Genomic DNA, 17,402 nt, shown 5'->3' with positions numbered 1-17,402 from the left:
CCTTTTTTTTATTTTCAATAAAACTCAATCACACTAGATATATTTAAATAGTTTTTGTAAAATTATAATACAAATTATCTATTTATCTATTTATTATGAGTTTTTAATAAAAGAAAATCTAATTAGACAAGTATTATTAATATAAAAAATTATTTATTAATGGTTATAAAACTTTATCTATTTATTATGAATTTTTTAATAAAAAAATTTAATTAGAAGAGAATTATTAATATAAAAAATATTTATTAATTAATATAAAAAATAAAAATATATATATGAAAACAAAATTCCTTATAAATCATTAACTAGGGTGCTAGTCTTTTCTATATATATATATATACACTCCGCAGGGCGCAGGCTCTGCTATTGCCTCAGGTGAAGGTATATTCATCCTCTCTCTCTCTCTTCTCTCTCCTTTTGCATGAATTGATCTTTTATATATGTTTCCTTCTTTCGTTCATCTCATCATTTGATTTGTTCTAATTTGGTTTGTTTGATTCGGGCCTTTACCTTCTAGTGGGTTAAGGTAATAATTAACTTTTTCGATCTCTAAATTTTGCTCATACTTAAAAGTGCCAAATTAGCACTTGGCTCAACACCTTACTGTTTTTTTGTTTTTGTTTTTATAAGTTCTCCTTCACACAATGACTACTGCCTTTGGAGGAAAATCAGAATTATCAGGATGTGTTGCTGCTTCAATTAGGTCCTCTGGTCACAATTTATTCGTCTCTCAAGCATACAAATGGAGACCCAAGATTGATCTCTTTCCAAAGAGATTTCCAGCATTGTCAGTTTCTTTTAGAGAAACAGAAGCTAGATATTTTTTGAAGCGTGACCTGATAGTCTCAATGTCAAGAAGCAATCAGGGTGAAAGTCTTACGTATAAGGATGCTGGTGTTAATATAGATGCTGGATCCGAGCTTGTGAGGAGAATTGCTAAGATGGCACCTGGTATTGGAGGTTTTGGAGTGCTTTTCCCAGTTGGTACAGTTTTTTGTAACTCTCTTCTTGTGTGCCGTTGATGTTGTCATTTTTTTTTTTGTTTGTTTATGTTAATTGGAGGTTATCAAATTTCTGAACATGGATATAATTAATTTTGAAACGCCATAAACTATTTTGGAGAAAGTATATAACAAAATTGTTCTGGAGTGGCGCGTCCTCCTTGAAATCTTTAAAGGTTTTGTGGATTTCACCTACTCTGTCATTTTTTTGTTTGAAACGCTAGACTTTGTCTTGCAGGTGCTAAGATTCAACTATGCCGACATGGCTACAAAGTCATACTGGTTTTTGTTAACTTGTATTGAATTTCTATCTCATCTCTTTGTATATATGTTTTTGAATGTGTTACATGACTGATACTAGATCTAATATTTAGGTTAATGGAGTTATCGTAATCAATCTGTTTTTCATCAATGTCATCATGATCCTTAATGAGGGGCCTTATGTATGTTCTACTATTTACAATGACGACCTTCATTTGCAATCTCATCATTATCATCATCCTCGCCTTTATCCCATATGAATGGGGTCGACCTTCTTTTGTAGTCTGGTGGTCACACGATAAGAAACTAATAATTTGGCAAGCTTGCCTATCACCTTGGTTGGTCTGTTCAAAGTTACAAAATTTGTTGCTAATAGGATCTCAGCGTATTTATATCATAGCTTCATATACTTGTATGACTGGCCCTTTTTTCCCTTGGGCCTTTTTACAAGCTCGGGCCTTTGGCATCCTATCCAAGATTCTCCAACACAATAATAATTTTACATCCTCTGGTGTGCAACTCTCATTTAATTAATACACCAGTTTATGATGAGTAATTCGTTCTGGTCAATTTTGGCATGGGCAATGTAGATTGATCGTGTTGACTGTCTTTCATGTGCTAGCTGTCTGTCATACGAGCTGAAAAGGGATGACCATTGTCGCTTATCTTTGTCATCATTTGTTGTTTCTTCTCTCTTTTATATGTGTTTATGTATTCCCATATATGATTTTAAAGATTTGCTTTCCTTGTTAATTAGAGAATGTAAATTTTATTTAGGTTGTTTTCTTCTAGGATTTGTTCTATTTACTCTTACCACTACCTCCTCTTGAACAGGGGATTCCTATCTTGTGGCTGGTACATATGGTGTGGGAACTAAACTTGAGCTTGCCTTTGAAACTGGAATTCATGATACTATTGGTATTGATTTGGTGAGATTTAAAGCATATACTGATATGCATTTTGCAACTAATATTGGACCTTCTAATGCGCTTTTAGTCCAGGTCGCAATGAGTGTCAATGACATTGTTACGTCTGGAGCAAAGCCCTTATGTGATAAGAACTGTGTAGTAGGTGAAATCAACAAAACCTTTAACAAAATCATTTATTTTTCCCTCCATCTTTCTTTCTAGAGGAAAATTTAATAAAATCAGGTAACTTTCGAATAAACTATAACTCCTTTAGTTTTGCTTAGTGGATTATATTTGTCTTTCAGACTGCAGAGATGCCTGGTTTCCATGCAGATGGCAAATATGAACTTAATGGTTGTGCGGTTGGCATTGTAAAAAAGGATTCAGTTATTGATGGGAAAAACATTAGGGTTGGGATGTCCTAGTTGGTCTGCCATCAACTGGAGTTCATTCCAATGGTTTCTCTCTTGTTAGGAGGTTTGTTGTTTCTCTGAGAAAATCTTGGGTTTTTATTTTTATTTTTTATTTTTATCTCTGTTAAAGTCATTATTAATAAAACCTTATGTTCAAAATAATATTCAATGGTTGGTTTCTTCAGATGCCTCCCGTACTAAGTTCATATTTGTTTTGGTGAAAAGGTTCCGGACCTAATAATTAGCAAGGGAGGTGTGAAAGGGATATCCCATATCACAAGTGGTGGTTTTACAGATAATATCCCAAGGGTGTTTACTGAAGAAGGCCTTGGAGCTGTCATTTATAAAGACTCTTGGGTAATACCTCCTTTGTTTAAATGGATACAAGAGGTAAGACTCTTTCTCAATGGTAACCTTATTTTGGATTAGGGGGAATTCCTTGAAGAGTTTTTCAAGGAGATAGCAACTAATCCACGTGTTTTTAGCAGCTTATTAGACTATTAATGCCTTTATGTGGTTAAATGAAGACAAAACTAAAATTGCGTGTTCATTTTTTTAACTCGATTATTGTTTTTTCAGATGGGAAGAATTGAGGATTCTGAAATGAGGCGGACCTGTAATATGGGTATTGGTATGGTTCTTGTTGTTAGCCAGGAGACAGCTCTTAGAATACTTGGGGACGGACGTGGGACAAACATAGCGTACCGAATAGGGGAGGTTGTAGCTGTGGAGGGAGTGAGCTTTCGCTGAAATGCTTTTATGTTTTACGATGCTGTCATGGTTTTTTTTAGAAAGTTAAGCGAACAAAGATACTCATTAGTCACTTTACAAAAAAAAAAAAAAAGATACTCATTAGTCAACCTCCTCGTCGATAGATTTTCGTATTTGCATATCTTGTTTTTGAGCTCTATCAGCCTATGTTGATCCTATTTGAATGCATCTATTGTCGTTGGTGCATAAATAGAGATACCGATTAGGATAGAAATATGGCAAAAGAGAGAAACAATATCCCTTTATATCACAAATAATAGGCCGTTTGTGCCATTTTCTTAATCAGCCCATGTTGATCCTATTTGAATGCATCTATTTTTTTTAATTCACTCTTAATTGAGAAATTATTATTTTATTTATTTATTTATTTTTTTTTTTTTGTGCTTCAGGTTTCTTTCCCTTTCCTTTTCGTTTGGTAATCAACTATATATGTTTTTTTTGGTTAGGTAAGCCTTGGCTTAATGCCTCAGTTATGCTTTACATGGGCTCAAATCCCCTGCTGTGAGTTACCCTGCAGTCCCTTGCTGTGAGCTAATGAAAGGCCTTAGTTTGGCCATGTGTGCTTCAGTTTGTAATATGTCTGTGGGCTCCACTAAAATGGTGCAAAACGCATTATTCCGTTAAATCTGTCTTCCGTTAAACATCCATCTCTCGGCATCTCTAAAAAAGCCCAAAAGAGCCGGCTCTACAAATTAATTGAGCCGTCTCCAAAAAATTGGGTTGAGCCGTCTCCACATTTCTTCTTGAGCCGGCTGTCCATTATTTTTTTTTTTCTTTCATTTTTATTTTTTTTGCTTGGCAAGGAGCCGGCTCTAAAAATTCTGAGAACCGGCTCCATATTTATTATGAGTCGGCTGCCAACTCAAAGAGCCGGCTCAACAACTTAAAGCCGGCTCCATTGAACTTCAAGAGCCGGCTCCATTAAATCCCAAGAGCTGTTAAATTTAGGTGTGAAATTAGTTTGGCAAAGGTGTGAAATTAGTTTGTTAGAACTGTGTGAATAGCTTATTTTGATGGTGAAGGTGATCAGTGTCCCTACTTATTAAACTTCACAATGTATTTTTTCTCATAAATATGACATAATAACATGTGAAATGTGTAATTGCCGCATACATGAGAAGACAAAATATTTGGATAACACATTGGTATCTAATGAAGCCAACTCAGTTAAAAAAAAACAATTATGGAAGATTTTACATTCACTAGAATGGTTATTGAAGATTATAGAAGAAAATCCTACAATTAACCAAGATTTCAAATATGCTAGAATGCTTAACTAATGTCAATTTCAAGTAAAAAAAAAATCATAATTTACACTAACGGATGACAAATGAAAGAATTAAAAAATGTTAAATTTAGGTGTGAAATTAGTTTTGCAGAGGTGTGAAATTAGTTTTACAGAACTGTGTGAATAGCTTATTTTGATGTTGAAGGTGATCAGTGTCCCTACTTATTAAACTTCACAATGTTTTTTTCCTCATAAATATCACATAATAACCTGTGAAATGCGTAATTGCGGCATACATGAGAAGACAAAATATTTGGATAACACATTGGTACCTAATGAAGCCAACTCAATTAAAAAAAAATAATTATGGAAGATTTTACATTCACTAGAATGGTTATTGAAGATTATAGAAGAAAATCATACAATTATCCAATATTTTAAATACACTATAATGCTTAACCAATGTCAATTTCAAGTAAATAAATATTATAATTTACACTAACGGATGACAAATGAAAGAATTAAAAAATGTTAAATTTAGGTGTAAAATTAGTTTTGTAGAGGTGTGAAATTAGTTTTGTAGAACTGTGTGAATAGCTTATTTTGATGGTGAAGGAGATCAGTGTCCCTACTTATTAAACTTCACAATGTATTTTTTCTCATAAATGTGACATAATAACCTGTGAAATGTGTAATTGCCGCAGACATGAGAAGACAAAATATTTGGATAACACATTGGTATCTAATGAAGCCAACTCAGTTAAAAAAAAAAAACAATTATGGAAGATTTTACATTCACTACAATGGTTATTGAAGATTATAGAAGAAAATCCTACAATTAACCAAGATTTCAAATATGCTAGAATGCTTAACTAATGTCAATTTCAAGAAAAAAAAAATTCATAATTTACACTAACGGATGACAAATGAAAGAATTAAAAAATGTTAAATTTAGGTGTGAAATTAGTTTTGCAGAGCTGTGTAAATAGTTTATTTTGATGGTGAAGGTGATCAGTGTCCCTACTTGTTAAACTTCACAATGTATTTTTTCTCATAAATGTGACATAATAACCTGTGAAATATGTAATTGCCGCATACATGAGAAGACAAAATATTTGGATAACACATTGGTACCTAATGAAGCCAACTCAGTTAAAAAAAAAACAATTATGCAAGATTTTACATTCGCTAGAATGGTTATTGAAGATTATAGAAGAAAATCCTACAATTATCGAAGATTTTAAATACGCTAGAATGCTTAACCAATGTCAATTTCAAGTAAAAAAAAAATCATAATTTACACTAACAAATGACAAATGAAAGAATTAAAAAATGTTAAATTTAGGTGTGAAATTAGTTTTGCAGAGGTGTGAAATTAGTTTTACAGAACTGTGTGAATAGCTTATTTTGATGGTGAAGGTGATCAGTGTCCTTACTTATTAAACTTCACAATGTTTTTTTCCTCATAAATATCACATAATAACCTGTGAAATGCGTAATTGCGGCATACATGAGAAGACAAAATATTTGGATAACACATTGGTACCTAATGAAGCCAACTCAATTAAAAAAAAATAATTATGGAAGATTTTACATTCACTAGAATGGTTATTGAAGATTATAGAAGAAAATCATACAATTATCCAATATTTTAAATACACTATAATGCTTAACCAATGTCAATTTCAAGTAAATAAATATTATAATTTACACTAACGGATGACAAATGAAAGAATTAAAAAATGTTAAATTTAGGTGTGAAATTAGTTTTGTAGAGGTGTGAAATTAGTTTTGTAGAACTGTGTGAATAGCTTATTTTGATGGTGAAGGAGATCAGTGTCCCTACTTATTAAACTTCACAATGAATTTTTTCTCAGAAATGTGACATAATAACCTGTGAAATGTGTAATTGCCACATACATGAGAAGACAAAATATTTGGATAACACATTGGTACGTAATGAAGCCAACTCAGTTAAAAAAAAAAACAATTACGGAAAATTTTACATTCACTAGAATGGTTATTGAAAATTATTGAAGAAAATCTTACAATTACGCTATATTTCAAATACGCTAGAATGCTTAACCAATGTCAATTTCAAGTAAAAAAAAAATCATAATTTACATTAATGGATGACAAATGAAAGAATTAAAAAATGTTAAATTTAGGTGTGATATTAGTTTTGCAGAGGTGTGAAATTAGTTTAGTAGAACTGTGTAAATAGCTTATTTTGATGGTGAAGGTAATCAGTGTCCCTACTTATTAAACTTCACAATGTATTTTTTCTCATAAATGTCACATAATAACCTGTGAAATGTGTAATTGCCGCATACATGAGAAGAAAAAATATTTGGATAACAAATTGGTACCTAATGAAGCCAACCCAGTTTAAAAAAACAATTATGTAAGATTTTACATTCACTAGAATGGTTATTGAAGATTATAGAAAAAAATCCTACAATTATCCAACATTTCAAATATGCTAGAATGCTTAACCAATGTCAATTTCAAGTAGAAAAATATCATAATTTACACTAACAGATGACAAATGAAAGAATTAAAAAATGTTAAATTTAGGTGTCAAATTAGTTTTACAGAGGTGTGAAATTAGTTTTACAGAACTGTGTCAATAGCTTATTTTGATGGTGAAGGTAATCAGAGTTCCTGTGATCAGAATTTTTAGAGCCGGCTTCTTGCCAAGCAAAAAAAAAAAATAAATAAAAGAAAAAAAAAATAATGGACAGCCGGCTCAAGAAGAAATGTGGATACTGCTCAACCTAATTTTTTGGAGACGGCTCAATTAATTTGTAGAGCCGGCTCTTTTGGGCTTTTTCAGAGATGCCGAGAGATGGATGTTTAACGGAAGGCAGATTTAACGGAATAATGCGTTTTGCACCATTTTAGTGGAGCCCATAGACATATTACAAACTGAAGCACACGTGGCCAAACTAAGGCCTTTCATCAGCTCACAGCAGGGGACTGCAGGGTAACTCACAGCAGAGGATTTGAGCCCGCTTTACATATAGATATTGAAGAAATTTCTTGCGTCTTCGGATATAAAGTCAAAAAATGAAATTGGGCCAAACAAGAAACATTTGTCTTTTCTTTTTGGGTTAAATAACCGATTTCCATCGTAACTAAAATATATATTAGAAAAAGTTACCTCACGATAGAAAATATTTGTTCAACCTCTTCGTCACTTAAGGTTACTTTTACTAAATCCAAGCTTATTGATAACAGGATCCGGGGCCATGTTACTGGTATGAGTGAATGGAATTAAATGAAGTTGGAATGGAATAATTTTGTTTTCATTATCTTATTTGGTATGTCACATTAAAAGTGAAATGATTATTCCAAGGCATTCTCACGGAATGTCTATCCCTCTTCTTAAGAAGTGGAATGACCATTCTATTCTCACTAATAATAAAATAAAAAAATCAAAGACAAAAAATAGTCTTTCCTTCGTTTCAAGCCGATCTACCACCAAGGTCTCTCTCTCTCTCTACGTACCGAAAATACACACGTAAAAGTGAAGCTCACAGGTGTGGGATAAGGCTCGCCGGACTAACTTTTTGGTTTGGTCATCACTGGTCTTGCTGGACGTGTTCACAAAGTTTGTCAGAACTGTTGGTCGCCATGATTGAAGCACGCTGGAACTGATGCTTTAGTTGAATCGTCGATGCTCACTGACCAAGCTTCGGATGTGAACTTTGGTGGGTCATCGGAGTGAGCTGAAACTTAGCAACTCGCCAGAATGATGAAGATTTTGCAACTGGAGCACATCGGAATTAATAGACCTTTGTTGCTCAGAATTCACACCGGAATCACTGGTTGAATGAAGCTTGCCGGCGTTCATGGTGATGAAGCATCAGCTGGGTCTATCTTCACCGGAACCGTTGAGTCTTTGAATGCAGCTCGCCGATTTGCCAGAGCTGAAGGGCTTTCACCGGTTTTAATGGAAGTCGAGAGTCTCAGTGTTCACCGATTTTAACAGAAGCCGAAGGTCTGAACTTTCGCCGGAACAGTGAGAAAACTCCCTTCTTTGCTTGGCACAATGAACGCTTCAAATTCAATTTCTATCAAGCTCTGATTTGCTTGTAAATGATTTCTTTCACCAGATTGTAAATGATTTCTTTCACCAGATTCAATTTCTTGTTCTCCCTGTTATATCTGTAATACCCACATATAAATTCATGTATATATACTTACATATACATATATTTATGTTTCTCTACTTTCTCTCTCTATCTAGTTTATTTTCTTTCTATTATTTGTTCTCCTTTTTGTTTTTGTAGAAGTTAATTTTTTTAGTTAAATTTTTTTTACTAATAATAAAATGTAATTTAAAGAAACAATATAAATTCATTTCATTCCAATTTTCTTACCAAACACAGAAATGAAAATGAACATTCAATTTTTACATATTCTATGTTTGCAACCAAATGGTAGAATGAGAATCATCATTCCCATTCCATTCTCTTGTCATTCCATTCCCATCTTGTAACACCCCCACATTTACCACGCATAAGTTGATCAGGCTTATACACGAAAAACGAGGGATATCAAAAACAATTGGCAATATACAAGCATGGAATACAAAATGATGATAATAAAAGAATTTAGACAGGAAAGGAATACTAAATAATACAACATCCATCCATCCTTTATTTAATACCGTACTTCATTACAACTTGGAAATCCTATGTCAAGGATCCCTAAATATAACCCTGAGAGTTCAACGCCAAAAGTAAATAAAACTGAAACTGAAGTAATACATAAAACTTCTACCCTGAACTGGATCGTAAGAGTAGATGAGTTCGGATGGTGGTCCCTCACTGCTAACCTCAACCTTGGAACGGGTACTGACCGTATCCTGAAATAACAACAATGGTGGGTCAACCCCACGAGCAAGTCCTCTCTACTATGACCCAAATCAGAGAATCAAATAAATTAATCATTTATATCCGGATGAGTACTATATCTGTATACACCCTAAGGGAACCATCCAATGTATAACATGACCTCAACCAGAATAGACGGTGATCACTTAGACTCACACTAGGTGGTTAAGTGTCGCCTTTCCCTACCCGGGAAATCAGCTATTATACATGGTGCACGGTACTGATAACACAGACTATAACGAACTACACAGTGATAACACCTCTCAAAGTACTGATGAATATACTGAGCATATAAATTAGGCAACACATGCCAATAATATTACTAAATATACTGAGTATGTCAATTAGGTAACACATGCCAATAATATTAAACCACATACCCCGACAGCCACACATCTGTCTATAGCAACGAATGCATAAGGTATAAATGAGTCTAAACTTATTAGCCAGCTCACATGGTTCTATATGGTAACACATCCATATAATATAAATGCGACATAATTTAAACAGTCCATTTATTTCCTGAAATGCACACAGCATAATAATCATGGTTGATATATGATTAACAGTATAAATATCCCATAATATATATTAGATAATTTATATGACTAAAACACGGCATTATTTAATTTAACAGTAATGTTTGATACCATTTAGTAAGATATTAACACTATTTATATTTAACAATGTCATTAAATAAATCGCATTAATATCCGTACCGTAAACGAGCCAATAGATGCTTAGAAAAGATTAATTGGCCATAAGAATAATTAACGGTTATTAAAATAATAATTTTGTGGCCCGTTAAACCCGTAAATACTAACACAGTACCTAAAAATCCACGTTTAAGGTTCTGAAATTTACAAAATAGTCCCTAGGGGTATTCTGGACTTTTCCAGTAGCTGTAGAGACCCCACACGCGCCCTCACGCGCCTCCCAGAGCCTCCCCACGCGCAGCCCAACCTTCCCCACTCTCCCACGCGCCTCCACGCGCGTCTGGCATCAGCCACGCGCGCACACGCGCTCCCACGCGCGTCTGGAGAGTTCCGCGCGCTCACTAATGCATCCTGATGACGCGGCACTTGCTGATTCGTTGGTTGCATGGTCTTGCTATGGGCGCGCTACACTGGATGAATCTACCTAATCCAAAGGTTCTTGATCCGGGTGTACTGCAGTAACATGGACTGCAATGCACCGGATCAATCAGACTCTACCAATGGCCAGGATGCACGCGCGCACTAACCTACCATGCGCCGCATCACACCGGATCACTCCGGTCATCTTCTTCACTGCCGGTGGCCGGAAACCTCGCCGGAGGCTCGCCGGAAATTGCAGAAAAGCCCCGGAAAAATCTAGAAAATTCTAGAAAAATCCCTAAAGCCTCATTTAATTATTTTCGGCCATTATTAATTTCATAGGACATTAAATAAATATATACCATCCTATATAATTAAAATTTCACAAATTTAATAAACTAAAATTCCTAATTTATTAAACTCCTTACATGGTCTCTATGCGCTAAAATAATATAAATAAACCAAACAATTAATTTATTAATTCAAAGGGGAAAAATAGATAATAACTTGCCTTTTTGGATTTAAAATAAATCCGCCGGTTGAGCGTAGTCGGGTAAATTTTTCCTATACCGGTCCAAGCTCCTTTCTTTCTTTCTCTTCCTTTCCACACTTTTACAATGGCTTACTAAAATTTATAATTTGTGTCTAACTCCCTTTCCTTCCTTCTAAAGTAGGCTAGCTAATTTATATACAAATTATATAATATAAATATTACAAATATCTAATTTTACATTTACTAACCACCTTCCCAACCATATGGCTTCAAGTCCACCCATAAACATTGATGAAATCCTATCCTAATCTCTAATTTCATCATGACATTGGTTTAATACTATTATTATTATTATAACTATTATTATTATTAATAAACTTTTATAATTATTATTATTATATTATAATTATTATTATTAAACTATTATAATTATAATTATTATTATTACATAAGAATACATTATATCATCATAATACTTTATAACACAAATATAATACTTTAATTAACTAATATTGCTTAATTAAACATAATCAACAAATAAAATTAATTATAATAATACATGCACAATTAAATGAATAAATTTACTATTTTAACATACACAATTAATTTACATGCACCATTAAATGAACTTAATATAACAATGTAGCATGCACAATAATAGGTAAAGGAATCCACACATAATTTAATTTAAATAAACTAAACTCTTTAATTAATTACGGGGTATTACATTCTCCCCCCCCTAATAACGGAATTTCGTCCCCGAAATTCACTACATACCTGTATTAAAGAGCTCTGGATACCTGGCACGGATAATATCTTCCCGTCCCAAGTAGACTCTGTAGCACTATGATGACTCCACTGTACACGTACTAATGGAATAGTCTTCGTGCGCAGTATCTGATTCCTACGATCGAGAATACAGTAAGGTTGTTCCAAATAGGTTGCATCGGGTTGCAACTCAATCTCACCCACATCAATGTGTTGATATCGATCTACTTCCCGTAGAAATTTTCGCAGCATAGATACATGAAAAACATTATGTACCCTATGAAGATTATCTGGTAGAGCCAGACGATAAGCTACTGCCCCAATCCGATCTGTAATCATAAAAGGACCCACAAAACGAGGCGATAACTTACCCCTTGACCCAAACCACATTACTCCCTTCATGGGAGAAACCTTAAGCAAAACCTGATCACCAACCTTAAACTCCAAAGCACGAGTTCGACGGTCAGCATAACTTTTCTGTCTGCTTTGAGCTGTACGCATCCGATCCCTAATGATAGCGATCTTTTCTGATGTGTCCTTAATAAATTCAGGACCCAAAAAGCTGTTCTCACCAACTCCAAGCCAACAGACAGGAGACCTACACGGTCTACCGTACAAAGCCTCAAATGGTGCCATACCAATAGTTTTCTGATAACTATTGTTATAAGCAAACTCTGAAAGCGGCAAATATTCCTCCCAATTGCCCTTAAAATCAAGAACACATGCCCGCAACATGTCTTCTAAAATCTGATTAACTCGCTCAGTCTGTCCATCTGTTTGAGGATGATAAGCAGTGCTAAGATAAAGTTCTGTACCCAAAGCCTGCTGAAAGCTCCTCCAAAATCCTGATACAAACTTCGGATCTCTATCTGATACGATGGACAATGGTACGCCATGAAGTTTCACCATTTCTGCAATATACAGCTTAGCATACTGTTCTGACGTAAAGTTTGACCGAACAGGCAGAAAATGAGCGGACTTGGTCAATCTATCAACAATGACCCAAATAGAGTTGTGATTATGCTGTGAAGTAGGTAATCCCTCTATGAAGTCCATGGAAATACTCTCCCATTTCCACTCTGGTATGGGAAGTGGCTGTAACGATCCTGGCGGTCTCTGATGATCAATCTTAATCATCTGACAGGTGCTACATTTAGAGACAAAGATAGCTATATCTCTTTTCATGCCGGCCCACCAAAACTGGCGTTTCATGTCCTGATACATCTTGTCTCCCCCTGGATGTACCGAGAACTGAGAAGTGTGTGTCTCTCTCATCACAACATTTCTCAAATTGTCAGCTGAAGGCACAATTAAACGTCCCTTGTACCTCAATCCTCCATCAGTCCCTATAGAGTAAAAAGGAACATCTCCGGAGGCTAACTCCGAAACCCAATCAATACACTGTTGATCTGAGAGTTGCGCTTGAATGACCTGATGAATGATAGAAGGAGTTACTACCACACATGCCATAAAAACGTCTGCTAACTCATCAATAGTCTTCAAAGCATCCCACTTTGTTGCAAACAAAGCTGAAAGGCTGACATAGGGTCGACGGCTGAGTGCATCTGCTACAACATTCGCTTTCCCTGGATGATACTGAATAGAGAAATGATAGTCTTTCACGAACTCCAACCATCTGCGCTGTCTCATATTCAGTTCCCTCTGTGTGAACAAATACTGTAGACTTTTATGATCGCTAAACAATCGAAAAGTCTCCCCCAAAAGATAATGCCTCCAAATACGCAAGGCAAAAACCACTGCTGCGAGCTCTAGATCGTGAGTCGGGTAATTAAGCTCATGAGGCTTAAGCTTCCTAGACCCATAAGAAACTGGTCGCTCTTCTTGCATCAACACACAACCCAAACCCTTCAGAGAAGCGTCGGTAAATACTAAATACTCGATTCCACTCTAAGGTGTGGCTAAGACAGGTGCAGAAGTTAACTTACTCTTCAATTCAGCAAAAGCAGTCTGACAAGAATCATCCCATACAAATGGTACATTCTTTTTAGTCAGATGAGTAAGTGGACCCGCAATTTTGGAAAATCCTTGGATGAACCTGCGATAATACCCTGCCAATCCCAGAAAACTGCGAATCTCTGTCGGTGAGGTAGGCTGTCCCCACTCCATAACGGCCGCAACCTTGGCTGGATCTACTGCTAACCCTTCTTCTGACACTACATGTCCCAGAAATTTGACCTCTTTCTGCCAAAATTCACACTTCTCAAACTTCGCGAACAACTGATGTTCTCGAAGTGTCTGCAACACTGTGCGTAAATGTCTGGCATGGTCCTTCTCCGACTTAGAGTAAACCAGAATATCATCAATGAAAACAATGACAAACTGATCTAAGTATTCTCTGAATACTCTATTCATCAAGTCCATAAAGACAGCTGGAGCGTTCGTTAAACCGAAAGGCATAACACGAAACTCATAAGATCTGTACCTTGTGAGAAATGCTGTCTTTGGAACATCTTGTTCTCTGACTCGTAGCTGATGATAACCAGACCTCAAATCGATCTTTGAAAAGTAAGTAGCTCCCTTCAACTGATCAAACAGGTCATCAATTCTGGGCAACGGGTACTTGTTGCGAATAGTGACCTTGTTCAGTTCTCTGTAATCAATACAAAGACGAAGAGATCCATCCTTCTTCTTGACAAACAGTACTGGTGCTCCCCATGGTAAAGTACTCCTGTGAATAAATCCCTGGCTGAGCAACTGCTGAATTTGATCTTTCAACTCTCGCATCTCCACTGGTGCCATTCTGTACGGCGCCTTAGCAATAGGCGTAGTGCCTGGAGCTAAATCAATGACGAAGTCTATCTCTCGACTCAGTGGCAAGCCTGGAATTTCCTGGAATACATCCTGGAATTCCTGTACTACCGGGATACTGTCCCGAGATACCGCAGTCGCTTCCTGTGAGTCCTCCTCAAGAACGAATAAATAAGTGCTAGGCCCTCTATCAGGTTGTGGTACAACAAGAAGATACATCTCCTGTCCTGGTATAGAAAATACAATAGACTTTTCGTAACAGTTAACCTGAGCATGGTACTGAGATAACCAGTCCATCCCAAGTATAACATCATACGAATGCATATCTAACACTAACAAATTTGCAAGAAATCGAAGCCGGCCCATATCTATAAGGATATCACCGCTACACTCTCGTAAAATTGCGCCAACTCGCAATGGTGTATAAATATTAAGAGGTTGGTCACATAACTGAGTCGTCATACCAGATAAGATAATAAAAGATCTAGACACAAAAGAATGTGATGCACCAGTGTCAAACAGTATACGAGCAGTTCTACCATGTATAGAAAACATACCCTCAATAGCCTGAGGAGCCTGCGCATTATGTGGCATGAAGTTATAAACTCTGCCATGATGCAACTGCTGTGGAGGTTGTCCCGGAGGAAATGGTGGTGCTGGGAGTGCCGGAAAATTCTGAACTTGCCCACGTGGCATCGGTGGGGCCGGTAGAGGTAACGGCTGATTAGGTCTCGGCTGCCCATACTGTCCCTGCTTAGCTTTGGGACACATCTTGGCCGGATGCCCAATCTCTCTACAGTGATAACAACGTCCCGTAAAAGGACCTGCCTGCCTTCTCTGTTGATTTCCCGACCACTGTTCCTGTCCGGTCTGAGGTACCCCACCTTGTCTACCCTGATTAGGGACTCCATCCCTCTGCACATCTGGGTTTCCTTTGTTTTTCTTCCAAGGTTGATGTCCTTGAAATCTGCCCCGATCATTGGACTTTGTACCACTGCTGCTTCCTTTCTCCACTGTCTGGTTGTCTCGGTTAGCCCGCTTATCTCCCTTGGACTTCCGGTAATCACTCCTCATCTGGCAGTGCTGTAAGGCGGCATTAACCACCTGGATATAAGTAGTATATGCAGGACTACCTATGATCACCACTTTAATCGGCCATATCAACCCTTTCACAAAGCGGTCTCTCTTCTTTTCTTCCGTATTGACCTCCTCTGGTGCAAATAATGACAAATTAATGAACTTCTGTTCATACTCAGCCACAGTCATATCCTCCTGTTGCAGATCCAGAAATTCAGTCTTCATCGCTGATCTTACTGACATAGGAAAATACTTATCGTCAAAGCGAGTCTGAAATTCAGCATAAGTCAATCTGGTCCTCTCTTCGACAGTAGTAATAGACTCCCACCACTGCAATGCATTGCCTATCAGCATAAACGTAGCTAGCATCTGTTTCTGCACTTCGGTACAGATTACCATCCGAAGATGACGCTCGCTCTCCTGTTTCCACTGATATGCTAACAGGACATATGTGGACCCTGCAAATGTTGGTGGATTTCCCCGGATGAACGAGTGACGAACTTTGTCCCATGACATTGGCTGTGCCACTGGTTCAGGAATAGGTACTATCGGAGGAGGTTGCTGGTTTCGTAGAGCAGATGCTACTCCTGCTGCTACAGCTCGTGCAATAATATCAACAACTTGAGGGGAAAATTCCTGATTCTCATTTTGAGTTGGGGAAATACTGCGATGACGGTTCGCATTCCTTGTCCCACGCCGAGACATCCTTCTTTTAAATTCAGAAAAATCTAACGTCAGTACATTAGAATGGACCGACTAAAAGAATACAAAGAACCCTAATACTTAGGCTCTAATTATCAGAATACACAACGCGGAAGTATAGTAATCACAGATCCCTAAGACACTCGAACCTGGAATGCTCTGATACCAACTGTAACACCCCCACATTTACCACGCATAAGTTGATCAGGCTTATACACGAAAAACGAGGGATATCAAAAATAATTGGCAATATACAAGCATGGAATACAAAATGATGATAATAAAAGAATTTAGACAGGAAATGAACACTAAATAATACAACATCCATCCATCCTTTATTTAATACCGTACTTCATTACAACTTGGAAATCCTATGTCAAGGATCCCTAAATATAACCCTGAGAGTTCAACGCCAAAAGTAAATAAAACTGAAACTGAAGTAATACATAAAACTTCTACCCTGAACTGGATCGTAAGAGTAGATGAGTTCGGATGGTGGTCCCTCACTGCTAATCTCAACCTTGGAACGGGTACTGACCGTATCCTGAAATAACAACAATGGTGGGTCAACCCCACGAGCAAGTCCTCTCTACTATGACCCAAATCAGAGAATCAAATAAATTAATCATTTATATCCGGATGAGTACTATATCTGTATACACCCTAAGGGAACCATCCAATGTATAACATGACCTCAATCAGAATAGACGGTGATCACTTAGACTCACACTAGGTGGTTAAGTGTCGCCTTTCCCTACCCGGGAAATCAGCTATTATACATGGTGCACGGTACTGATAACACAGACTATAACGAACTACACAGTGATAACACCTCTCAAAGTACTGATGAATATACTGAGCATATAAATTAGGCAACACATGCCAATAATATTACTAAATATACTGAGCATGTCAATTAGGCAACACATGCCAATAATATTAAACCACATACCCCGACAGCCACACATCTGTCTATAGCAACGAATGCATAAGGTATAAATGAGTCTAAACTTATTAGCCAGCTCACATGGTTC

At 36.6% G+C, this 17,402-nt stretch overlaps 1 pseudogene; it reads left to right on the top strand.

Annotated features, from left to right (window-relative positions):
* The first annotated feature begins 505 nt into the window (after positions 1 to 505).
* Positions 506 to 3,384, top strand: LOC132302172 (phosphoribosylformylglycinamidine cyclo-ligase, chloroplastic/mitochondrial-like; annotated as a pseudogene).
* Positions 3,385 to 17,402: the final 14,018 nt, after the last annotated feature.

This window comes from Cornus florida, unplaced genomic scaffold (genome assembly GCF_030987335.1).
Source record: "Cornus florida cultivar Cherokee Brave unplaced genomic scaffold, ASM3098733v1 CherokeeBrave_3.0.0_Hap2_Chr04, whole genome shotgun sequence".
NCBI classification, from domain to species: domain Eukaryota; kingdom Viridiplantae; phylum Streptophyta; class Magnoliopsida; order Cornales; family Cornaceae; genus Cornus; species Cornus florida.
Note: the sequence above shows the minus strand (reverse complement) of the source record. Positions and strands in the feature narration are given on the sequence as shown.